Below are 7326 nucleotides of genomic sequence, written 5' to 3'. Positions count from 1 at the left end.
TCCAGGCTTGTTATTATAGTTATTAAAAACTACCCCCCATCTCATGCCCCTCATCCATGTTTGGGTATCATAATTTTTACCAGTGTCTGTAAATTTGATCCGAATTCTATCTAAATCAGCAGAGCGACAGTCAAACCTTTTATATGGTTCCATTATGACATACCTCCCTGGCCCAGAGTTTTCAAAAGAAAAGGTAGCCCTGTCATGAGTATATTCGCTGTCCCATTTCCAATCACCGTCATTGGAAGAAACACAACTCCATTTAGCACAATAATGTAAGGCTGGTCCCCCACATATAGTCTGCTTATTATGCTCTGGGCAGCAGTAAAACCCATAGCTTCTTACTTGATTAGGGGGAATAGAAGTGGGGATAATCTGTTTGAGGCAGAAAGCTAGGTCAGGCCACCATGTCCCTGGCGGTGCTACTTTGGAAGTGGTGAATAAAACCTGATCCAGAGCAGGACCAAGAACCTGCCAGGTTAGAATTAAAGGCTGATGTGGGTTGTATTTTGGTAGGTAAACCTGACCTAAGTGAGGAGCAGTCTTAACTGAATCATCTGGAGGGTGCTCACGGTCAGGCCTGGTGGTCTTGGCGTTGAGAACACGAGTAGTAGCGTGGTCTCGGTTTGCATCAGCAGTAGCAGCGACAGCAGTAGTAGCGGCGGCTTTTGCGGCGGCAGCAGTCTGGATGATTTCCGGTTTCGCTGGCGTTGGTTTCGGAGGCGTGGGTTTCGGAGGCGCAGGTTTCCTAGCTGGAGGATTCGCAGCTCCTATGTTTCCTGGCCATATTCCTGCATCTTGGCTCTTCACTTCTGCGGCACAGGCGAAGCTTAAGAGGATTATCAGTAGTTGCCACCATCCAGTTGTTGTCTTCATTTTGGCTGGGTGTCTTCTTGACGTGGGAAGCGTGTATCCAAGCAGCGATCCCATCCACCTTTACTGCCGTGGGGGTGGTCAGCAACACCAGATATGGTCCTTTCCACCGAGGCTCCAAGGTGCCAGCTCGATGTCGTCTGACTAAGACCGAATCTCCAACCTGGAACCTGTGGGGCACCTCTGAAGTTCCCGGTGCGTAGGCTTCTTTTATCTGGTCCCAGATCTGTGTTCTGATGACTTCCAGAGCCTTTAGATGAGTAAACAAAGCAGAGGATGAGGAAGAGTCGGCACTGGGATCCAATATCCCGCTGGACTCAGTCAAGGGGGGCGGTCCCCCCATGGAGAATCTCATAAGGAGTGAGGCCGAAACGTCCGGGTGTGTTTCGGACCCTAAGAAGCGCAAAGGGAAGGAGAGTCACCCAGTCTTTACCACCGGTCTCAATGGCTAATTTAGTTAGGGTCTCTTTTAGAGTTCTATTCATTCTTTCTACCTGTCCTGAACTCTGGGGTCTATATGCACAATGTAATTTCCAATCTGTCCCCAGTTGCGAGGCCACTCCCTGACTTACCTGGGCAACAAAAGCTGGCCCATTATCCGAGCCGATTACCTTGGGTACCCCAAACCGGGGTAAGATTTCTTCAAGAATCTTCTTGGCCACCACCTGAGCAGTTTCGGATTTTGTGGGGAAAGCCTCCACCCATCCTGAAAAGGTATCAACAAAGACTAATAGATATTTATTACCATATTTTCCTGGCTTTATTTCGGTAAAATCCACTTCCCAGTGGAATCCTGGTCGGTCTCCTCGTCTTCTTTTTCCAGGCTCTTGATAGGGCTTAGCGGCGTTAGTAAGTGTAGAGGCCTGGCAAGAATCAACCACCTGCCTAATTGTTGAATTTAAATTTAACACATGGTATTTAGAAGCTTTGACAAGTTGTTTTAGTTTATCTGCCCCTAAATGAGTCAACTGGTGCAGTCTCTGAACATAACTTATTCCTTCTTTTGTTGGCAGGATCACTCGCCCATCCATAGTCCGCGCTACCCCATCAAAGCTGAATTCTTGAGCTTGTTTTCTGTAAACCATATTTTCTAGTATTTTAAAGTCATTGGCTGAATAAATGTAGTTAGAGTCATCAGTAACTGGAGTTTTTACTGGAGTCTGACTCTTTTCTGCTAATATTGTTACCTGCTGGGCCACCTGTTTTGCTACGAGGTCCGCCATTTGGTTTCCTTTTGTTATAGGATCTTCTCCTTTTTGGTGACCTGGACAGTGAATAATGGCCACCTTCTTTGGCAAATGTACTGCCTCTAAAAGGGCTAAAATCTCTTCTTTGTTTTTGATGTCTCTTCCCGCCGAAGTGAGTAACCCCCTTTGCTTGTAGATGGCTCCATGTATATGGGCTGTAGCAAAGGCATACCGGCTGTCGGTATAAATGTTAATGGCCTTACCTTCTGCTAATCGCAAGGCCTGAGTCAAAGCCACGAGTTCGGCTTTTTGAGCTGAAGTTCCTTCTGGAAGACTACTTGCCCAGATTACCTGTTTTCCATCCACCACTGCCGCTCCCGCTCTCCTTTTTCCTTCCACCACAAAACTGCTACCATCTGTATACCAAGCAGGCACACCTGGCCATGGTCGATCAGTCAGGTCCTTTCTTGTTCCGGTTTCTTCCGCCAAGATATCGACACATTGATGTATTGGGGTGGAGTTATGTATCTCAGGGAGAAGAGTAGCAGGATTAAGAATGGCAGGTGGGGCGAAAATCACTCGTTCATTCAGTAACAGGCTCTGATAGTGGGTCATCCGGGCGTTAGTCATCCACTGGTCCGGGGGCTGCCGCACGATACTCTCCAGAGCATGGGGAGCAATGACAGTCACATGCTGACCTAGGGTAAGCTTGTCAGCATCTTTAACAAGTAAGGCCACGGCAGCAATGGCTTTTAGGCAGGAGGGCCATCCGCTGGCGACCGGGTCTAACATTTTTGACAAGTAGGCTACCGGGCGTTTCCAGGGCCCTAGAGCCTGAGTTAAGACCCCGCGGGCTACTCCAGCCCGTTCATCAACATATAAGATGAAAGGCTTAGTCAAATCTGGCAAGGCCAGAGCAGGGGCTGCCAGTAGTGCAGCTTTTATGTCCTCAAAGGCTCTTTGGTGCTCCTCGGTCCAGGTGAATGGGACCTTTTCTTTTGTAAGAGGGTACAAAGGGGCTGCCAGTGTTGCGAACCCCGGTATCCAGAGTCTACAAAAGCCCGCCGTCCCCAGAAACTCACGTACTTGTCGCGGAGTGGTGGGGGTCGGGATCTGCATCACAGTTTTCTTTCGAGCTTCGGTGAGCCACCGCTTTCCTTCTCGGAGAGTGTATCCTAGGTAGGTCACCTCAGTGCGACACAGCTGAGCTTTTTTAGCAGACACCCGGTACCCCAACTCACCCAATTCATTTAGGAGCTTTTTGGTCCCCTCACGACACAGTTCTTGGGTTGAAGCAGCAAGCAGTAGGTCGTCTACGTACTGCAAGAGAGAAATCTGGGGGTTTTGTGCCCTGAAAGGCGCAAGGTCTCGATGGAGCGCCTCATCAAAGAGAGTAGGAGAATTTTTGAACCCTTGGGGCAGCCGTGTCCAGGTCAGCTGGCCAGTGTGTCCTCCTTCTGGATCTCTCCACTCAAAAGCAAATAGTGGCTGGCTGTTGGGATGCAACCGAAGGCAGAAAAAGGCATCCTTTAAGTCTAAGACAGTGTACCAAGTCCGCTCTGGTGGTAGGGAACTTAGTAAATTGTAAGGATTTGGAACCGTAGGGTGGATGTCCTGTACCCTTTTGTTAACTTCTCTTAAATCCTGTACTGGTCGATAATCATTAGTCCCAGGCTTGCACACAGGCAGGAGAGGAGTGTTCCAAGGGGATTGACAAGGCACTAGAATCCCCAGTTGTAACAGTCTCTGAATATGTGGCCGGATGCCTTCTTTAGCTTCCCTACTCATAGGGTATTGTTTGACTGAGACTGGAGAGGCATCGGCTTTTAATTCTACTACTACTGGTGGTACTTGCTTGGCTAACCCCATCCCTGCCTGTTCCGCCCAGACTTCAGAAAAAGCAGACAGCCACTCGGGGGCTAATAACTGTTTGGGATTCTGCTCATGGAGGCGGTATTCTTCTTCTAAACTTAAAACCAAACATGCAACAGGGGCCTCTTCCCAGGTTACTTTTGGCCCTTTTGAGGTGAACTGTACTTGAGCCTTAAGTTTGGTTAATAAGTCTCTTCCCAGTAGGGGCATGGGGCATTCAGGAATCACAAGAAAAGAATGAGTCACTTGGCTTTTCCCTATATCTAAGATTCGTTTAGTGGTCCAGGGGTAAAGTTTACTACCAGTGGCTCCCATTACCATAGTCTTCTTTTGCCCCAATTGTCCCAGTGGCTTGGTCAAAACTGAATGTTCTGCTCCTGTGTCTACCAAGAAATCAACAGGAGTCCCCTCCACAGAAAGAGTTACCCTAGGCTCGGGGAGGGGAGTCGAGCCCCGACTTCCCTAGTTCTCCTCAAAGGCCAGTACCTTGGGTCCTCTTTGTTTCTTTTTAGGACAGTTTCTGGCCCAATGTCCTTTTTCTTTGCAGTATGCACATTGATCATTTTCGAGCTGCAGTCTCTTTCCTCCCGGAGGTCTTCTTGCTCCGTTGCCCAGGTACCCTGACTGTCCCTTCTCTGTCCTTCTGTCACCTACTACTGCGGCCAAAATCTTAGTTAAGTTCCTCTCCTGCCGGCGATCACGCCGGTTCTCTCTCTCTTCTGCCTCTTTCTTCTCTCTTTCTTGTTTCTCTTCCTCTGTTTCCCTCTTATGATACACCTTCTCTGCTTCTTTTACTAGATCTCGCAAAGTGTAGTCCTGGAGCCCCTCTAACCTCTGCAGCTTTCTTTTAATGTCCGAGGCAGACTGCCCAATGAAAGCCATGGCTACAGCCGCTTGCTGTCCCTCCGAGGAGGGGTCAAACGGTGTATATCTCCTATAGGCTTCCATCAATCGCTCTAAGAAAACAGAGGGCGGCTCTGCTGGTCCCTGAAGAACTTCTCTTACCTTAGCCAAATTAGTGGGTCGCCGAGCGGCCCCTTTGAGCCCCGCCACTAGAGTCCGGCGGTATACTGTGAGACGCTCCCTACCTTCCGCAGTGTTGAAGTCCCAGGCTGGGCGGGTCAAGGGGAAGGTTTCATCTATAAGATTGGGGAGATTAGTGGGGGTCCCATCTGGTCCGGGGACATTCTTTCTGGCTTCCAACAGGATCCTCTCCTTCTCCTCTGTGGTGAAGAGGGCCTGCAGGAGTTGCTGGCAATCATCCCAAGTGGGCTGATGGGAAAACATAAGGGACTCAAGAAGCCCAGTCAAGCCCGAGGGATTTTCTGAAAAAGAAGGGTGATTAGTTTTCCAGTTGTATAGATCAGCTGAAGAGAAAGGCCAGTACTGCAAAGGGACAAGTTCATCGGGGCCTGGCGGGGGGCCACCAACATAGGCACGGAGGGGCAGGGCAACAGTGAAATCCCCTTCTGGGCTGCGGCCTCTCCGGCTCCGTGTCCCCGCCGCAGGCCCCCCCACCCCGTCCCTCTCGGCAGGTGCCGGGGCCGGGGGTGCAGATGGTCGCGGCAGAGGATAAGGGGGGGGCTGTGGCTCCGTCCACAAAGGGTCCTCGATCTCAGGGTAGATCTTTGGAGGTTCCGAAGGGTCTGCCAACGGTTGGGTCTGCTTAGGTTTAGCTGCCGCAACCGCCACTGTCACTCCAGACCCCGTGATCCAGGGCTTAACCCAAGGTGGGGGATCCTGGACTAGGTCCTGCCAGACGATGATATAGGGGATCTGGTCGGGATGTCCTCCTACTTCCTGAAAGACAATGCGCTTAACAGCGAGAACAAGAGACAGGTTAAAGGCTCCCTCTGGTGGCCATCCTACCTTAAAGGTTGGCCATTCGGATGAACAAAAAGTCTGCCAGGGTCCCTTCTTAACGTCTACTGAAAAATTGTGAGCTCTAGTCCTTACTTCAGTCCAGTGATCCAGAGTCAAAGTCAAAGGAGTCGTTACTTTCTGTCCCATGTCGAGCTCGACAACACACACCACACACACGAGCACAAACAAAAGAGAAAAAAGAAAACAAAACCGACGTCGACTTCGTGTCGACCAGAGGCACTGAAACTGATCGGCAGGTCGCAGACTTTGCCTAACAAACCGGTCGTCAAGGAGTAAAGTCTCCTCTGGACCTATCAGATGGGGTTCACCAGGCGTCCCTGGTCCCCCCTTGTGTCCTCCTGGGACGTCTCCCAGGGCGAACGGACGGTGGATACCTGGACACGTCTATCCCTATCCACTCCGCTCTCCTTCCTGGAGCGCGGTCTCACTGAGCGTCCGCAAAACCGAAACAGCGATCGCACCAGATTCCCAGACAGAACATAGACACGGACACAGACACAGCGCTGAGATAAAACAGAGAATCTTACCTCCAAGTGGGTCTAGGACCCCTGGGTGGTCGCGCAGATCCCGGACGAGCCCCCAAATGAAAGACCCCCGAAGGGAGCCCCCCACTCAAGTCTCGGGAAAGACGCGCACCCAGTAGGACACAGACACCAACTTGCTGCAATCACACGAGGAAGCTTTATTGCAAGCGAGATGAAACGAGAGCTCAGGCCAGCATGCTGGGGTCGAGACTCATACACCACACAGGGAGTAGAGGAGTTCGACCCCGACCTGAATTTTCACAGAGCTTATAAAGGAAAAAACCACAAACCAGGGGGATCAGGAGGGAGGGAGGAGGGAAATTCCAAAACCATAGACTGCCCATACAGTTAGGTCATATGCTAGTCATGTGTAACACTAGGTAACACACCCAGGACTTTGTGACATTGTGATTAGGGGGTAGTGACATTTTACAGGGCCATTGGAACATTGTGGCCGGAGGCTATGGGTCATTGTGGCTGTTCCAGGAAACTTTTCATGCAAGAATGTTCCGGGAACCATTGTACAGCAAGGGAGGGGTGAAAAGTTCATGTTCTCACAGACTCTATACTTCTTCTTTTTGAGTAGCTAGGCCCCTACTTCTTCTTTTTGGGTAGCTAGGCGGCTTTTTATTAAATTTTTAATCCTTCAGTATAACTGACTCAAAGGATGTGGACAAATTGCTCTTGTATTGGTTGGCCTTGCAGACACTCATTCTTTCTGGGATCAGAAAAGCTGTTCATAGAAAGGAGTCTATAAGAAACACTATATAAATTTGTCTAAGGTCAGTTCTGGCAGAGAATTCTGGCACTGTGGGTTATCACCTCCTGGGATCTGTGAGGGACATTCACCAGGAAGTTTTGTGTACTTCAAGAGAGGAGAAGGTCCAGTTGGTGCAGTGGTCAGATGCAGAAACCTCTAAAAGGTAAAATGACTTATGCCTATCTCTGCTTTCCAGCACTCTTTACTGATACAAATTAGCGGTTGT

The 7326-nt window shown here is 49.9% G+C and overlaps 1 pseudogene; it reads right to left on the bottom strand.

Moving 5' to 3' along the window:
• Positions 1-748: 748 nt before the first annotated feature.
• LOC102551754 (uncharacterized) lies at positions 749-6970 on the bottom strand (annotated as a pseudogene).
• Between the last annotated feature and the right edge of the window lie 356 nt (positions 6971-7326).

The sequence above is a fragment of the Rattus norvegicus genome, chromosome 7, assembly GCF_021556685.1.
Source record: "Rattus norvegicus strain SHRSP/BbbUtx chromosome 7, alternate assembly SHRSP_T2T, whole genome shotgun sequence".
In the NCBI taxonomy this organism is placed as follows: domain Eukaryota; kingdom Metazoa; phylum Chordata; class Mammalia; order Rodentia; family Muridae; genus Rattus; species Rattus norvegicus.
The sequence above is the reverse complement of the archived record's forward strand: the minus strand, read 5'-3'. Positions and strand labels throughout refer to the sequence as shown.